The following is a 19,460-nucleotide window of genomic DNA, read 5'->3' on the forward strand; positions in this document are numbered from 1 at the left end:
CTCTCGAGGTGTCAGGGAAATGAAATCAAACCCCTTTGTAATAATGCTCTGCAACCCTTTAAATATTGATTACTTTGACTATTTAGACCTGCTGACAATTATTTTTATCAGAAGGGAAATGAAGCAGGCTGAGGCAAGTCATTTAACTTCTCTGCATGTCAATTTCAGCCTCTGTAAAATGGGGTTTTAGACATGATTTAGGGCATGTGCCTAGGAGGAGAGTTTTAAATTTACTTCCCTCCCAGGGGCTTTAGATTATTAGGGCTTAGGTTATGAACGTTTGAAAAGCACTTTGAGATCGCCTGATAAAAGGTGCTAGGAAAGTGCACCGTATGTTTATTAACGCCTGCCTCAGGCCTTTTCGATTGGAAAAGAAAGATGGGTGTTGCAATCCGACTGGATTCCGCTCCTTCATTCTGCACTCCAGGTCGTTCCAACCCAAGGGTTCCTGTGGGAGATTAAAAGAAAACTCAGTGACTGTGAAAGCAGAGTATGGGGGTTGGTGACTTTTGTACCTGTGTGTTCCATTGCAGGATTGCTCTTCCATTCCAGAAGCTGCCATATAGACAATTAAAAATCTCTGAGCAGCCAGCTCAGCCATGAACATAGGGACATATTTTCCTTTCAAAATTCCCTTTCTGCTCCAACAACACTTATAATCCAATTTTCACCAGCAGAGATGAATCATGTCGCTCACCAACACTTTCACAGTGGATGGAGAAGAGCAATCGCGTATTGATTTCCCTTCCTTTTTCTCTGGTCATGTCTTTTTCTGAGACAGCTATGAGTAAACTCTGCTCCTGTTTTTCTTTCATGCTGCTGGTTTTGGTATCAGGTAAGTAATGAATTTATTGAGGGGAATGTGTGTGTGCGTGTGAATGAAATAGCCATAAAGAGTTAGTGTAACAACTCTTTCTTGATCAGGGAGAGGAGTAAGCAGCAGCCTTCTTCCATTACGTGGCTCTGGAGAGAGCAGAGAACAAGGGCTGGTCACCTGCTACTCCCCATTGCAAGCAAGTAGATGAAATATAGTTATGAAGTTAGAGGAGCCCCTTGCTTTGCCCCTCCTCTTCCCAGATGCACACGGGGGAATAAGATGATCCACAAAAAAGGGTGAAGCAACATGTTTCCACCAGAGCAAGGGGAATCAGGGGGAGGAATTACAGTTCTTTGAGTCACAATTTGCTCTCTCACAGGACAGATTGCAAAATTATAATCCAGCTCTCGGGTGTGTGTGTGTGTGTGTGTGTGTGTGTGTGTGTGTTTAAATGAACACAAATAAATGGAAAAGGTTTCCGTGGAAGGACAGGTTGCTGTCATGCAGACTGGAGTGACGGTGGGTCAAAGTCATAACTCCAGTGATTTCAACTGGCTTACACCGGGGAGGTTGGTCCAGGTACTTTTATACTGTGGTCTTTCTGGAAAAAAAAAATATTCACAGGAAACTGCCCTAGAAGCTGGGATGGGAAGGATTATTAGTGTTACAGCTTGAAAACAATCTCTCAAAGATACGTAGAGTTCTTGTGTAATAGCTTTGGTTTCATTGGGTATGTATTTATTCTCTTTTGTGCATCGATAATATAAAGAAGTGTATCCCAAGTTGTCAACAAATCTTTTATTTAAAAGTAAACATGAATAGAAGTCATCACAGGAAAATAACCTCTCAATTAATGCACACTTGATGTGTCCTACATTCACTGTTTATCTGTTCAAAAATCAGCTTTGTTCCAGGCAGCCTTGTTGATTCACCAGCCTTTTTATCCCCTTTGTGCTCCCACTCTGCTTCCATCTCAGCCAAATGTACAGCCTGCTCACCCACAAGGAGGGAGAATGTCATGCAGGGTGATGTCATGTGGGAATGAGCCAGCAGGAGACACTCTGTTTGCAAGCACCACGGCTCTTTTGCAGAACCTAGAGGGTCACCTCTATTCTAGTTTTCTCAGATTCGTATACCTCTGGTGTTGCACCTGAGCTTACGCTGATGGCATGCAGGAACTTGATTCGTTATTGTACTTTGGGACTTCTCTAGCACTCATCAGATGAAGATCTCAAAGCTCTTTACAGAGATTAGTGACTTGATTTGCTCGGTGCCCACATGACCTACACAAATATTATTAAACAGAACTCAGAGTTGGTGACCAACTTTAGTACACGCAGTGAGTCAGAAGCAGAGCTGGGGATATAAGCCTGGAAACAGAACATACCCCACCTAAAGGGAATTAACAATCAGAGAAACAGCCTTGTTGGGAAGCTTGTAACCAATATTTTGTTAATTCAAGAAAAAGGCATTTTCTTACCTTATCATGATCATCCCCGTCTTCCCGTGCTTCACCCTACCTAACGCCCTTCCAGCCACCTTTCTAACTTTCTCTGGTGAATTGTTTAGTGCAGCCCATGCTGGTCTTGCATTTTGTAATGACTACAGGGAAAAAACTAGCACCTCTTATGCAATTCTCCAAAACTTTAGTGCTTAAAACAAACAAAACTGAACAACTCACGGAACACAACTGGGGCGGTTCAGTTCTTTTGCCTTAGTTGTTTGTTTGTTTGTTTGTTAATTATTTATTTTGCATTAGCGCCTAGGAGCCCCAGCCATGGACCAAGATCCTGTTGTGTCAGGTGCTGTACAAAAAGATAGTTCCTGCCCCCAAAGCACTTAGTCTATGTCCATCTCTAGTTGGAACTGAGATGGACCAACTTCTGTCCTGGAGGAACACATGGGAGGTAGACTCATCCTGTTCAACTGCAGGGTGTAGCCCCTGGGAGCTGAGGGAGGAAATGCACCCTCCTCCAAAATGAAGTCTAGTTTATGTGCCCATCCTGGTCTAAGAGAGATGAAGCTGCCAACTAGCTACAATGAAAAGTGTGATGGTTTATATGGAAAGTATTTTTAATTCAAAAATTAACACAGAAAAAAACATTCCTTTAGCAGTTTTTTTTATAAATATATCTGACACTGGTGTGGTGTTTCCTAGTGTCAGGAGTGCCTTTTAAACATGGGTGATGGAGGATGAGCTATTAGGGGAGGAAACTGACAGCAAGAACCAGCTGTGGCAGTTTAACATAGTCTTCTTGAATTGACCTCCTACAACACTAAAGCCAGTTGTGAGAAAGGTGTAACTGACTTCCAGCCAGAGGAAAGGAATCTGTAACGCATAGAGTTGTCTTTAAGGACCAAAAGCAGGAGAAATCAGCCATTGGTTGTAAAAGAAAACAGGAGTAACGTTTACTTTCCCCCATTTTTTCCTGATTACCACTCATTCATTCCCCACCCACATCCCCTAAACAACCCATAAGGGCTTTGATTTGCTTTGCATTGCATTCTGTTTGCCACACCACAATAGGTTCCACACTACAAAAGATTTATGAAGGCTGTTTCCCCAAGCACTCTGTGATTTATAAATTCAGTCAAAGAAAACTCATATTCTGCTAGGTAAAATACCCTTCTAGCTAAAAGTAACAGTTATGACCTCTTGCTGATCAGCACTTTCAGGCAGATTTTGGTGACTCTGGTGGCCTGTGACCAGGATTCATCACTGAATTTGGTCCACTGGTTGGATCATTAGCTTCCCCAGGTTGACCCAGGTACTGACAGGGAGTGCGAGGTGAATGCTGATCCATGCCCCCCTTTCCGGAAGTCATGATGGAGGCTGGCTCTCCTGCTGGTACAGAGTGGACAGACTCATCCACTGTAACCTTAAGAAAGGATAACGGTTTCCTTTCCATAGTCAACATTAATTTGCAGACCAGCCTGTAGTAAGGTAGCTGGCCCCTTAAATGAAATCAGGCCCACTCTCCTCTTCAAGTCCAGGAGCATCTGAGTTTGGTGTAATGAGGATGGCGGGGTTGCCCCAAGAGTTATAAATGAGAGAGAACCCAAAGGCAAGAGAGAGTCCAGAATTGAGAGCGCCAGAAAGTGAGCTCAGAGCTGGATTGAGAGAAGGGAGTAGTGCGAGTTTCCCTGGTTGAGTGGTGGAGCCAGATCAGGCTGGTGAAAACAGGAAGGAAGTCGGGGTGTCCTCTACAAACTTCCCCCAGCTGGAGAGCCACAAGAGGGCTGAAGGCTGAGAGCAACAAAGGGAGAGATGTCTGCTGGCTTTCTGAGCTGAAGCTGGAGGGGCAGAGCGGGCTGTAGACTGGGGAATGATGGAGGGATGAGCCTGCTGACATCTCCAGGCGAGAACTAGAACCATACCTGAGCAGGAAACAGGGCAGAGAAGCACACCCCGACTAGAAGGGCTGAGGTGAGGCATGTCGCAGCTGTACCTGTACCTGAGAGGTGAATATAGTGAGAGAAGCCTGAGCTGTACCCGCTGTGTTGATGGGCTGTTGGGACTTGAAAGATTAAATGTCGTGTTTGGACTGTGCTGGGGATTTCTGGATTATGCTTATGGGGTTTCTGTAATAACTTAGCCCAGCAAAGCTTGTGTGGAGTTACAGGGTCCTCCAGAAGAGGGAAATCGAGGCAGGGGTTCCTTGCAGGGCACCCAATTTCCATATGAGAGTTACTTAAAGTAGCATAACAATCTGCATTTCTTCATGTTGACTGTTTTTTAATTCAGAAACATTAGGATAATATTTAACCTTGTCACTTCCATGTCTGTAAACAAAGGCTGGTGGGAACATTTTCGTCGACACTTTTTTCGTCTGCTTTTCTGGAAAACTTTTGAGATTTCATTGGAAAACTGAAAAAAACCAAAACAAAACAAAAAAACAAACAGGGTTTTGGTGATTCAGGATAATTTGCCCTCCCTAATTTTTGGTAATTTTTGGTTTGAATTGTCAGTGGCCAACTCTCCTTCCCCACCCCCAAATCATTTTTCAGCAAAATGTCAAAAATTCTGTAGGGGGCAAATCCCCATTGTCTAGTCAGCTCTATCATAAACATGGTTCGCCAAGATCAGGGATGGGTAACCCCAAGGTATAACAAACAGGTTTTCATTTCATAGTAAAAAGACTCTTTGAAAGGCAGGTAATAGAATTTAATGGTCTATGATCCTTTTAGGGACTATTTAATTACCATGGCCTATTGTGGATCCAGAGGCATGTTTGATGCCATAAGCAATGGTTCAAGTATTTATTCAGTGAAAGTGCTAATATTGCAACTTGCCTTGTTCTGTTTCTGTGTTCTGGTTTTATGGGCTTTACTAGTGTCTGAGGAATTACAGTCATGTCACAGGGAAAGACAGTTTCATTCAAAACAATAGTTAATGAAAACGTTAGGGTAAGCTATAATTTTAGTTAAGTAATTCGTGGAAGTATTTTTTTGATCATGGATTTTTATAGTTACTTAAAACAAATAATTGATGTAGCTTTTCTTATAATAATATCTACACTTCCTGATAATTGTGCCTCAGCTCCGTTGTATTCCTTGATCTTTGTCTGATGCCTTTATATTTGTCTCTTTATTTCTGATAGTGTAAAAAATCAACCATTCTGCCTAACCTTTATTAAAGGAAATTAGTAAATAAATTCATGAATGTTATGGGACTGATTCAACTCCCGTTGAAATCAATGTGAATCTTGCTTTTGATTTCAGTGAGAATTGGATCAAGTCCTATTTATTTATTTTTATTTTTCTGAATATGGAAATGAGAACAGCTCTTAACATATGTCTCCTTCTTGTCTAAAGTACCATAGAGCCTTAACTCAACAAAAATACAAGAAGGAGACATATGGTAAACATTGGTCTCTTTTTCGCTGAAAAACACAAAAGGAAAACCTCATATTTTAAAGAAGGAATTATATTTTTAACATATGTCTCTTAGATGTGTGTTGGAATTAAGGCTATAGGGTAGTTTATTCAAGAAGATGAGATGTGATCGTGCTTTTTGAAGAAAGCCAAACCAAAAGCATACCTTAAAAGAGGACATATACACCATTAACATGTGTCCTTCATTCATGCATATCAGCGTTATGATTTATGGTAGTTTTTGAAGCCTTGGATGTTAACTATGTGTTGTGGAAAAAAAATAGTAACAGTTTGGAATTGATACGTTTTGTATTGGTGTAGATCCAGAAACAGAAATGTGAGGGTTGACCTCAGTTACTTATTTCCTAGCTTTTCAGCACTTGAAGAAAACTTTATTAAAATAGAACAGTGAGCCTTAATGACAATTAAACAAAGTAAAAGGGCCTTAGTGCAAATGAAAATCAGGTTTTCTGTGAGTGTTACTTAGTGACAGATCTTACAAGTATTTTTAGAGGAGCAGGCATGCAACTGCTATTGCTGGAAACTGCAATTTTAAATAATGACAACTGGGAACTGCTGTTCTATTTACGGTAAATGTAACCTGATCTTGGGGGAAAATGTCACCACCAACCCAGCAATAGCTTATCTGTCCAGGATGGTTAGGAACACATCAGGGGTATTAAAATAATCATTTTTTATTTCTCCGTTAGAAAGCTAGAAATAGTGATGTCTGCTTTTGAGCATCCTAGTCCAGCTAATTGCTTTCAGGAAAGTGTAATCAAGAGCCATTATCAGCATGTATCAAACTGATACATTCCTAAATCATTGCTCAAGTTTAGAGTAGATTAGATTTCTGATGATAGTAAACTCACACTTTGCCGGTTTTGCAGCTGCCCACACAGTCTGGTCTTATCAAAGAATTTCTTGTTTGTTTTTACAATGGAGAAAACACTGGGCAATATTTCATAGGGCATCTGAATGCTGATAAATGCAACCATTTCATGTACAGTGGGATCCCTCCGAAGACTTTGATTCCATTATATATTCAGAATCAAGAGACACCAGACCAAATCCATCTCTGGTAGAATTTCACTGGTCTCTAAGAATTATACCAGGGCTGAATCTGATGCACAATTCTCAAAATGTCATTGGATGGTCTGTATTTATGCTTTGGAGGGCTGACACATGGCAATCTATAGGTAAACTACAGGCATTAAGATCAGAGCTTTGACAATCGCTACAAAATAGCTGGTATGTTGTAATAGCTCAGTGCCAGTGACTACAATCAAGTGATGCTGTCACAAGATGTGATGAAATAATGGTAAATCGTATCTGTCAAAGAGCAAGGGTGTTTTTATTGTTCAGGCACAAGGCTGCGTGTGAGGAGCTCTTGATTCTTTTACTGACTCTGCCACATGTTATGGTGCCCATAACACAACAAAAGACACAAAAGGTGTCCAACAAAAGAGATGTCAACGTACGTGGGCAGTTAATAAATAATGTGCCTGTAATGGTGATCGGAAATATGCAGCAGTGCATGCAGGCTTTTTAAAACCAATCCAAGTTGGTTGCTTGGGCACTTCAAATGGCTTCCTTTGTGAAGCTCTTTGCAGCGGCTCTTGGCTTCACAGACTCCTTGTGTGAGCTTGGAAGAAGGATGGCCCAGTGGTTAGGGAACTAGCTTAGGTCTTAGAAGACCTGGGTCCAAGCTCCTGCTGCTCCACAGACTTCCTGTGCAACCTTAGGAAAGTCACTTAGCTTTTCTGTGCTTGTCTGTAAAATGGGGATAAACAGCACTTCCTTACCTCTCTGAGGTGTTGTGAGGTTAAGGACTCTGAGGCGCTCAGTGTCACAGTTCAGGGCAACTGCACCTGTGTTCCATGGTATGGTCCAGCTAGGGTACCTGCTGTCAGGCTTCCAGCTCCCCAGCCATTGCCTCTCTGGGGCAGAGGCCTACATCTCTCTATCTCTCTCCTGACTGGGGTATTTCGAGGCTGCACAGCTCCCTACCTACACTGTGAATTGCCCAATAAAGTCTCACTGCCTAAGCAGGCCTGCTTGACTCTTTTCTCCTCAGAGAATAAACACTGTAATTGCCATACTTACAAGTTACCACACAGATCTTTCTAAGCAAGCACATTAAATGTTGAGGTAAAAATGTTACAGAGAAAACATATTAAAAACAATTTAAAAAACCCTACGCACATGCTGATGAGCTTACCAGAGACCACCCCCTGACTCCAACAAAGGTCTGGCCAGTGAATTGTCCTTTGCAACTTACTCAGGGTTTTCCTGTGGCTACAAGTTCATGAATCCTTTTGCTCAGAACAACACCCTCAGGAATCTGAGGGTCACTTGGGTCTGTGAAGAGACCATGAATAGGGAATCAGCCAGAATCCCACCCAACTAACAGTTCATTCATCTCTTAGCCCATTGTTTAAGAGAGTCCTTTGGAGCTCACAACACTTCTCAAGGTTTACATTAGTCATGTCTCCTAGAGAAGTGACATACAATAACACACAACCATTTCCATTTTTACTACAGTGAGTTCCTAAGATGCTTGCACTTAATTCAATAAGGTTTGTCCAGGATATTGCAGGAAATTGTTATATTTGTCATACTTGGATATACCAGTAAAGGGGCCCATATAAGTATCTAAGATATATAGCCTGGATAAAACAGCCATGCCTCTTTATACCTTAGTTTCCAGGTGTAAAATGAAGATAATAATTCCCTATCTGATGGGCTATGGTGAGGCTTCATTAATTTATGTCCATAAAGTGCTTTAAGATCCTTGAGTGGAAAATGATTGCCTGAATGAGGGCACAGTAGTATGATTATTTCTTATATATTTTATCACCACTTTTAAGATATCTCACTGTAAGGATGATTTTTTTTTTTTGAGACCGCACAGCGGTAGATGTAGGGTGACCAGATATTTGGGACTTTGTCTTATATAGGTGTATATTATCCTGCATCCCCTGTCCCAAATTTTCATGCTGTCTATCTGGTCAGCCTAGGCAATGGGACATTGAATATAACATATATATATTGACATATATATATAAAATATTACATATATATATACATAAAATAAAATGCAGGCCTGAAGCCCTATATATAAAATATGGCTTGTGAAAATATTTGTTATCTGGTTCTGTATCTGCTTCTCCCTGGGACAGAAATTTAACCTTCATGTTGCAACGTAACACAGTGTCAATGTTCAAATTAAAGCATGCTGCTGAGTACAAATAAAAACATTTCATCGGTAGTGACAGGGCCTCTACTACCTACAAACGAGTTGGTAATTTCAGCCCAATGGGAATTACAAGTGCGCAGCAGTTCTAGGGTTTGACTCTGTTTGCCAACCTCTCGAGATTGCACCAACTGTAAATCTGTCCCACTGTTCCTTATCCAGTCTTTCTTATGTTTTGCAGCGTCAAAAGCATAGAAACCATTCCTATCATGACTGCTGTCAGACACCCTAACAGTAGGTTTTCAAAAAAAGAAAAGGAGTACTTGTGGCACCTTAGAGACTAACCAATTTATTAGAGCATAAGCTTTCGTGAGCTACAGCTCACTTCCTCAGATGCATATCGTGGAAACTGCAGCAGGCTTTATATATACACAGAGAATATGAACCAATACCTCCTCCCACCCCACTGTCCTGCTGGTAATAGCTTATCTAAAGTGATCATCAGGTGGGCCATTTCCAGCACAAATCCAGGTTTTCTCACCCTCCACCCCCCCACACAAATTCACTCTCCTGCTGGTGATAGCCCATCCAAAGTGACAACTCTTTACACAATGTGCATGACAATCAAGTTGGGCTATTTCCTGCACAAATCCAGGTTTTCTCACATCCCCCCCACCCCCATACACACACAAACTCACTCTCCTGCTGGTAATAGCTCATCCAAACTGACCACTCTTCAAGCCACTGACATAAAAGCCTTCAATCAATGAGGTTGCAGTGTGGTATGAAATGTTTCCAGGTACCACCAGAAGCAAGAGGCTGAGCACTAATGAGCTATAGAGCAGCATTTGTAAGAAGCACAGACACTAATGAGCTGTTCATGTTGGTTTTCTTTTTTGCTCATCCCAAGAGGTGAGATGTCACATTATAACTTATTAGGATGTTCCTCTTCCAGAATATTAAGTTAGCTGTTCCTCAGCTCATTGGGCAGCAGTTGTTTGATCAAAAATATTATCTCAACCACTGACAGCTGAATATTTTCAGGAAACAGAATTGCTCCTATTTTTTTGATAAGTTGAAGACAAAGGTGTCAAAGAGAACTCCATACTAAAGCTATACAAAAGGAGTGACAAATGGTATAAGTGAAGTTAATAAGTTTAACAGATACTATAACCCAACTTAAATTTTAAAATGTAATGTGTCATTATAATTTTAGTGCAATGCCACTAATATATAATAGCCAAACATGCTGAAAATGTATGCAAACTGAATATTTTCTGTTATATTCAGTGTCCCAGCTAGACTTCCTAGAAAATTTCATCAATAACTTGCAATGAGCACCAATCTGTGTAGCTTGAATATGGATATTTATTTAGATTAAACACATTCCTTAAACTATATATATGTTTTTAGAAGCTTGGTGTGATTGGACATCCCAAAGCTAGAGGATATAGCAGGGGTGGCCAAACCACGGCTCACGAGCCACCTGTAGCTCTTTTACACTTAAAGTGTGGCTTGCAGAGCCTCCCGTGCCCCCACCCCCCTGTCCCAGCCAATCTCCACCTGCCAGACTGGGAATGGGGAAAGCTCAGGGCTTCTGCCCTGTGGCAGGGTGGTGGGGTTAGAGGCTTCTGCCCTGCAGGGAGCGGGGGCTCAGGACTTCAGCAGGCACACCCTGCCATGGGGCAGAATCCCTGTGTCCTGGCAGGCACACCCTGCAGGGCTGAAGCCCTGAGCCCCACCAGGCATGCCTGGCTCTCGAACTTCTGAGGATTATTGTATATGGCTTGGAGGATCAGGAAGTTTGGTCAACCCTGGGATATAGAGTCAAGAGCAAACGTATGTTGGAGGAGTTTAAGTAGGGCATTGAACAGTAATATATGCCAGTTCAGAAATGAAGACTAGATACACTGGATAAATTATTTCCTGTGCATTGTCCTCTCTCTAGTTAAAATATTGATTTGCGTGGTTTTGGTTGATGCTACTGATTTCTATGGTTTATTTTTCATGCCATAACATACCACTGTAATTGGCTGTATTGAATACTGGGCCTGGTAGAAGGGAGATTATTTCATTTGTTTAGTTACAACATGGGCTTTGCTATGTAATACACTTGATCATACTACGTAAAAAACTTGCCAAGCCAAACCTTTTGTTGATGAAAAATATGGGTTCAAGTTGACCAAAATAATTCATGAAACTAGGTTGATTTTGACAAATTGTTTCAATAAAAAAAAAAGACATTTCAGAAATGACAAAATGAGTCATTTCAGCATTTTTGAAACAGCATTTTGACTTTTCATATCGGAAAGCTATTTTTCATTTTGGAATTTCTCTCCATTTTATATAAAAACATTTTAAAACATTTTAACCCTCTCCCCCTTAAAATCACAACAAAATGTTCCATTTTGGGGTTGACCAAAGTGTTTTAATGGATACAAAACAAAACTTCTTTCAACATTTTGGTTTGTCGAAAATTTCAAAATACTATTTTTGGTCGACTCTAAATTAAAAAGAAATGGGACTGGCTTCCGAACCAAATATTCTGTTGTTAGGTCACCCCTCCTCTTGACATCTACCTGTCCACCTGTTGTCTATCTTTCCATCTGTCTGCTACATTTAGTGGTTTCCATGATCAAGTTAATCTTTACTAACCGTTACCATACTATCTGAGATGTCAATTATTTTTTGTACTGTATTTAAGGAAATACTGCTTTACTGAATATTGGATCATAGAATCATAGGACTGGAAGGGACCTTGAGAGGTCATCTAGTCCAGTCCCCTACCACAGGGTGGTAACTGATAGAGTGCATTAGCTCAGAATGGTAAAATTTTACAGTCGTTTTACTTTCTCGTTTAAAGAAAGACAGCGGAGTCTAGTGGATAGGGCATCTGACTGGCAATCGTACTTGTATTACCAGCCCCGCCAGTGACTTGCTGTGTGATCCAGAGCAAGTCATTTCACCTTGCACTGTAATCCCATCCTCTGTCTGTTTAGTTCGGAAGCTCTTCGAGGCAGGGAGTGCCCCTCGTTAAGTATTTGATTATTACCTAGCACAGCGGGGCCCTAGTTTTGGTAGACAATCATAATGGTCCTTCTGACCTTCTGTGATTCTAAAGTCTATGTCAAGGCAATATTGTTATATAAATAATTTTATCCAGCTGCAAATGAGGTCACAAGGTGCAGAGCCTGAAGTCTTTTTAATGGCAATCCCTCAGTATAAGCATTTACATTTTTTCATTTTCCAAATATACCAATCACATTTTTCATTGGGTGCATGTGGAAGAATATTTAAAATCAATGCAAAATAAATTGGCTAATGGCATAAATATTCCTGGTCCCAACCCCAAAATTAGGATGCAAATTGGAACTAAATCACACCGTAATATTCTATGTAATAACTCAAGAGTCTGAGTTGTAAATGTTGGAATGTGGACTATTGAGAATGAATGGTGCCGTGACCTTTCTAGCTTAATCTTGAGTGCTAGAGCAAAGATTATATTTACCGCCATCGAAAATTAAATTGAAACCTTGGAATCACTCAGATTAACAAATCATATCTCATACTGATAAAGAGTGAGAAATTCAGTGCAATAGGGGAATGCTTGGCCTCTACCCATCACTAGGGCCCTACCAAATTCACGATCCATTTTGGTCATTTATAGGATTTTAAAAATCACAGATTTCATGATTTCAGTTATTTAAATCTGAAATTTCACGGTGTTGTAATTGTAGGGTACTGACCCAAAAGGGAGTTCGGGGGAGGGGTGACAAGGTTATTTTAGGGGGGAGGTTGCGTTACTGCTACCCTTACTTCTGCACTGCTGCTGGATGCGGCGCTGCCTTCAGAACTGGGCAGATGAAGATCAGCCGATGCTGGCCGGGAGCCCAGCTCTGAAGGCAGGGCCGCCACCAGCAGGAGCACAGAAGTAAGGATGGCGTTGCCAACCTTACTTCTGCACTGCTGCTGGATGCGGCCCTGCCTTCAGAGCTGGGTGCCTGGCCAACAGCTGCCGCTCTCCAACCGCCCAGCTCTGAAGGCAGCACAGAAGTGAGGGTGGCAATGCCACAATCCCCCTAAAATAACCTTGTGACCCCCCCCAGCAACTCCCTTGTGGGTCAGGACCCCCAATTTGATAAACACTGGTCTCCTCTGTGAAATCTGTATAGTATAGGGTAAAAGCACACAAAAGACCAGATTTCACAGGGGGAGGCCAGATTTCCATCATGCATGTTTCATGGCCATGAGTTTGGTAGGGCCTTACCCATCACCACGCTGTAGCTGTCTTGAGGACTTCAGTTCCCAGGGCTAGTCAAGCTGGCACGTTTTACACAAGGGCACTAAATTAGCCATTGCTGCAGAAGGGGAATGAGAAATATCACTGTAAATGAGGCTTATCCATGTAATTTTCTTTGAACCTCCTCTTAGAGGGGGAAAAGACAGATGTGTGGTTGTAGTAAGATGAGCAAAACTTGGATGTCTAGGGCATGTTGTTGAGCTGTTGTATGCTGGTCTATTCCATATACCTCCTCAGCTGCTTATATAGACCTCCTGGTGAATAAGTATGTTACCCAATGGAGCAGCCACTAATTCATCCATCCAGCCATCTGTGTACCTTAGGGTTTTATACTGCAGCCCATCACTGCAGTATGTGAGCATCTTCCACGTGAAATTGGTAGCAGTCACAATGTCCTTATTGGACTCATAATCTCTTCCACACACCAGGGCCCAGTGCTTGGGTATTTGCACTACTTCTTAGTGATTCAGAGAAAGGAAAAGTGGCCTTAAAGCTCAGGAATAGGAATCTGGAGCAAGATCTGAGCTGAGATTCATTGCCCAGGAAGTATGGCAGAGCTAAAGTGGCTCTGGGGGGGACTTTATGGTGGCTCCCAACATCAGGGCTTGTGGCTGTTTTCCTCAGTTTCTATTGTGAGGGAATCCTCCTCTAGCTGGAACTGGGATTTTAGGGTCTCTTTAGACCACTCCAGCCCTTCAGCCCAGCATACAGAAGCCACAGAAGGGGTGAGAATCTTGCCAATGGCTTCTATACCCACCTGTGCCAAAGGTGTTCCATGTGACCTGGTGCAAGTCACCTAACTGCCTTGTGGCTCAGTTTCCCCACTTATGAAAGAAGGGCTACAGTGGGGATTAATCAAGAAACTATCAAGTGTCTTGAGATTCTTGAATGAGGGGCATTATATTTTAATTGTTCTTTTACTTTATTATTGCATTTGACCATCTGATTGTCCAGCGATGTCATTAGTGAAATGAAAATGAATGAAAATTGTTCTCCTTCAGCTAGAAAAATAAACGCCTTTGTGACTTTTCTTATGTGGTTAAAAATCATAGACTGCCTGCATGCTTTGACAACTTTGCCGAAATGTGATGGGAGAGAAGAAACGTGGTTCAAACTTAGAAGCAGGGTGTTTAATTGTTAATGATGAGACATTTAAATCCATTAGCCTTCTTTTCCCTCCAGTTACATATTTGAAACCTTCCTGCCTGCTGGAAGCTATCATCACTTCTTGCCTCTGAGTTGTTCAGAAGCTGGCACTGGTCTCATGCCAAGTATTGAGCTGTATTCTGAGTCACAATTAATATCCTCTGTGTGGCTGTTACATCTCGTTTGGCTGGAATCTTGATCTGAATACTGAAATTTGAGGGTCTCCAAGTTCTCATGCAGGGAAAGGAAGGGATGGTAAGATCTAATGGATTTTTGCCTTCAATAATAAAGCTGTGCAAAACTCTGTGGTCTTGGTCCCCGTAGATTCTTACCCCAGGAGTTCTGACTTAAAGTGAATTCAAAGCAGGCCTCTGCCAAATCTGCCAGCCTTCACAATGTTTCCTATATAAACTGGGTAAAACGGCTATCGTTCATACAGAACTGTAAATGACTCAAGATTCTCCTGAAAGTTCCATGAACTTTGATGGGCTTAGCCCAGAGTAAACGACAGAAGTTTTGCTCAGCACTTTAATGACTGGTGCTCAGTCACTCCATTGATATCCCAATTAAGGGAGTAAAATGGTATGGCAGTCTTGCTTCACAGCAGAGGAGAGTTTTAAGGAGAGATGTGAGGGTGGATAATGAGTTATCCTTTAGTCTGGAGAGTGGCTTTTGGGTTAATCACATCCACAGAGATCACAAAAGCCACTGAAGCAGTCTTTTGGCAATCCAGCTGCTCCACTTACATCAGGCCAAGAAGTGCCCACAGCCCCAATCTGCTGCTCTTGTGCCGTAAGTCTTTCCTTTTAGTACAAATTCAAAGAGAACACTCACCATGTGTTCCTCACAGACATTAGATAGATAGATAGATTGATTAGATATAGTGATGGGTGAACTAAAAAGCCAGCAAAAAAAATTGAATTGGGGTTTTGTTTCTATAAGCCAACCAAAGATACTAGTCCATAGATTTTCTGAGATACATGAAACTTTGGAGTCTACATAACGGGGCTGGAAATTTCACATCAACACATAGACCTCTTCTTGAGATTTTTGGCACTTTCTGATTCTGGTTAGGCTGGAAATGGCATGAGAGAGTTTTTAAGGCCTTTCGCTTCTTATTGGAATCTGTAAGTGCAGTGAAGTGCAAAAAAAAATTTTTTTTAAAGGGGGAAAAAAGAAAAGCAACCACAAAAAAATAGTTAAACCCAACTTTTCAAGCTGCCAAAACAACAGTGTGGTTCTAATTTTGAGTGTAGATTTGTAAAAGCTCCATTTCATCCAAACCAACTTAAACTTCTTTAATTACGTCCGTTAAGGGCCTCAGCCAATTTCCATAAAATTAAATAGGGCCTGATCCAAATCTCATGAAAGCCTTGGAATATTCACATTGATTTTAATTGCAAGTGGATAAGACTCTAAAAATGGAATACGTGTAAGAGACATGCAATGTGTAGTTCTATAGATTCCATACTGCCTACATTTCTCAAATTTGTTCTTCTTTAGAGTGGATTGCAAAACGTTGAAGGTCAGTCTAATTGCACTCCTATTTTATAAATTGCTTTCTTGGCCAGACAATACTACTCACAGTAGATTAAACCTGAGACTCTCTATCTCTGCCTTTGTTTTATATAAAAGATTGATAAGTGATTACTCTCTGTAGAATGCCTTATAAATGTGCTGTTAAATAACTGATATCTATCTATCAAGATAGATTTTTCATATGGAATCCTTTTCCATAGAGAATAAATGGATCTATTTCCACTCCCTAATACAAATACATATGGGCCAGATTCTCAGGTAGAGTAAATGGACATAGCTCCACTGAGGTTAATTTACACCAGCTAGAGATCTGGCCCCTAATAATTTTTCTCTTGCTGTAATTTTCTCTAATGCAAACCTTCATCTCTTCTCACTGAACTCAGATTCTGAACTCATATAATTCTTGCATCTGGTTATTTACTTTCTGCTTTGTATTCTTTTGGCAGAGTTTATTCACATGCTACATTTTTCTCTCTTGTTCAACAATATGTGTGCTGCATCCTTAATCTCTAATTTATAGTCCATGTTTGTTTTCTGTAATACTCTTTTGCTGAAAATCAATAAAAAGGCAATTTAGAAAAAAAGTAGTTCTCTCTGTAGTCTAGTTAAAGGAACTGCCAATAATTAACAACAGAGTGTGATCCTGCATTCCCTGTGCATTCAAAACTCCCATTGACTTCAGTTGGAGTCTGGGGTTTGCAAAGACTCCAGAAACTTGGCTCAGACTTTTTGAGAATACCTGGGCCTGGTCGTGAGGTTACATCTCACGTTGTACAAATCCATTCAGCTAAAATTCAAATCCCAGCCCAAAACGCCCCAAATTTGAACCTAGCCATCTTTGAGGTTCCAAAAAGGTTGTGTTTCCCCACTCTAGCTAAAGGTCTTGTGGGGTGGGGGAAGCAGTTTAAAATGCCTCTATTTTTGGGTGCTCAACATAAGGTCTCTATTTAAGTTCCAGTAAGCGCTGACCACATGCCCCCTGAAAATCAACCCGCTTTAAGGTGGGCATTCAACATCTCGAATCTCGTTAGCAAAAGTGTGGCTCATTAAAGGCTTTACCCAGCTGGCAGATGGGCAAAGGGTGGGTGTTCCGCATTTGGAAAGGTGCCATATTTAGGCACCTAACTCCCATTGACTTAAATGGCAGTTAGGATCCCAAATATCTTTGTGAATCTGGCCCCAAAAACCTACGGTACTGAAAATCACAACATTAAAAAATTTAGGTCCCGATGTATGTAGGCCTGAGGCACATAGTGGTTTGGGGGAACTTATTTGAAACTAACACACCATCACTGACTGATTAACTTGAAATGTGCTCACTCCAGTTAGTTCCATTTTCTTCTGGGTTACATTGTATATAGCAGGCAGAGCTGGAAGTAATTTATTAGAAAATTATATATACAAAAGCTTGCAACCAACACCTTGTCTTTGTCAATATGTAAATGGTATTGCCTGATGAACAAAACCTTACCTACAGTTCTATCTATTCCACGCTCTAATCAGTGCGTGTATAAATGCAGTTTAATAATTTATTACCTTTTAACTTTAGTTGAGCTTTATTATGCTTTTCATCTTTGCTGTAAATATGTAAAATGCTGTTAATCAACCTTTGTTGGTGAATATTTGATTAATAGCTAGCAGATGTAACTTGCCTCCGTGTATACGGTGTTAAATGTAATGTACCAACACATAATTCATTATTTTAATAACATGTTGGGATAATAAATCAAAGGAACTCTTGAGAATGCAACAGCCAGAAATACCCAGGGAAAAACCAGGCTTTGCTTTTTCCTTTTTTTGACTTTTTTAATGAAGAGTATGGACCCAATTTTCAGAAATGCTGAGTACCCACTGTTCCTCTTCTTATTAATTATGTTTGTTACAGGAGTGCCTATGGGTCAGCTGAGAATGGAGCTCCATTGTGGTAGATGCTGTAGAAACACAGAATAAGACAAGCCCTGCTCTGGAGAGCTTATAGTGTAAATAGATAAGACTCACAAAGGGTAGGAGAAAAGGATTGAAAACACAAGTAGAGGGGAAAATGCAGGGGTTGCAAACATCAGGTTAGTTCTATGATTTGTTTAGGTTTTTATTTTACTGCAGCTGGTGTGTCCCTACCTGTGCGTGGGTGCTGCCAGAGGTTTGCTTCAGTGGGGTCACGTTAGGAGAACAAGAGCTATGTGGGGAGACAAATGAAGGGAAGGGTTAGGAGGGATGCAGCAAACAGCCCGTCAGCACAGGGGAGCGGATGTTCAGGGGGAAAACTGCAGGAAGCAGCCTGGTGACAGTCCCTGTGTGCAGTGCTTTCTGCAGACGCTTGCTGGGTTCAGTCTCTGGCTGGCTCGTTCCTGCAGTTTCTTTACCGATACACATATGGCTGAGAGAGGGGGACGCTGTACGGTTCCTAGTGATGTCCGTTGGAGTTGTAGGGATTCCACGTGTTGGACGCCCCGTCCAGGATGTCACCTGATGTGCTGAGGTCTCGCTGAGCTCACCAGCTACAGTAGCCTGGACTCCCTCTCCCCGTTTTGCTGAATCAGGCTCTCCGGCCTCTGGCAGCATGCGCACAAGTAGGGACGCCCCAGCGGTAGAATCACACAGAGTCTGCAAACAGCTCCGTATGGGAAGACTCAGCTAGGACATTGCCCAGCACACCTCCTTTAGGGTGTAAACCCAAAATTATATTGTCTTGCACTGAAGAAAAATCTATAGAACGTAAGCTCATAAATTTGTCCCCTCCCTCAATGTGGAGAAAGATATGTATAACTTCTTGCCGCCCTCCCCATTATAAATTGCACAAACTGGGTTTTGTAATAAACAAAACCAAGTTTATTAACTACCAAAGACAGATTTTAAGTGATTATAAGGGATAGCAAACAGAACAAAGCAGATTACCAAGCAAATACAACAAAACACACATACTAAGCTTAAGATCTTGAAGAGATTGGTTTCAAGAAGTAATTTCTCACCCTAAATATTGCTTTTGGGCAGGTTGCAGAAGTTCTTGAAAGTTAGCTACCCTGCTTGCAGCTTAAATCTTCAGACACCATATTCACAGACCAGATCCTTTTTCCAGCCTGAGCTCAACTCTTGTCCCCCTGTGTCTTTGTTTCTCAGATCTTTCCAGCTATCATCCTGGGTGGGGATTCAGTGAAGAGTGAACCAAGATCAATTTACTCCCCAGCCTTAAATAGAATTTACATAAGGCAGGAACCTTTTGTTTCCTAGTCTTGACCATCCCCTCCTTTTAGTGGAAAATCACTAGAAATCTAAGATGGTGATTAGTACCAGGTGACATGACCACATGAACTTGTAGTGTCAAAGCAATGTCCCAGGACGCTTCTCAGGAAGGAGAGAGATTAGTGTCTTCAAAGTCTTACTGTTTTTTCCTTATGACCCATCAAGGCAGATGGCCTGCTGTCCGGTGGGTGTTTCTCAAGTGCGCACACAGTTGTAATTGTTACATAGTTAATATTCCTAACTTTAGATACAGAAATGATACATGCATACAAATTGGATAATCACATTCAGTAAATCATAACCTTTCCAATGATGTCTCACATGACCCATCTTGCATAAAATATATC

General features: G+C 41.4%; 1 long non-coding RNA gene across 6 annotated transcripts in view; it reads left to right on the forward strand.

Annotated features, from left to right (window-relative positions):
• Window positions 1–541: 541 nt before the first annotated feature.
• LOC140898585 (uncharacterized) overlaps window positions 542–19,460 on the forward strand; it is a 281,435-nt gene continuing 262,516 nt past the window's right edge. For all 6 annotated transcript variants that reach the window (XR_013634720.1, XR_013634718.1, XR_012155031.2 and 3 more), the window contains exon 1: window positions 542–835. This is a non-coding gene — a long non-coding RNA (uncharacterized LOC140898585). The remainder of the gene's footprint in view (window positions 836–19,460) is intronic.

This window comes from Lepidochelys kempii, chromosome 15, assembly GCF_965140285.1.
Source record: "Lepidochelys kempii isolate rLepKem1 chromosome 15, rLepKem1.hap1, whole genome shotgun sequence".
Lineage (NCBI taxonomy): Eukaryota > Metazoa > Chordata > Testudines > Cheloniidae > Lepidochelys > Lepidochelys kempii.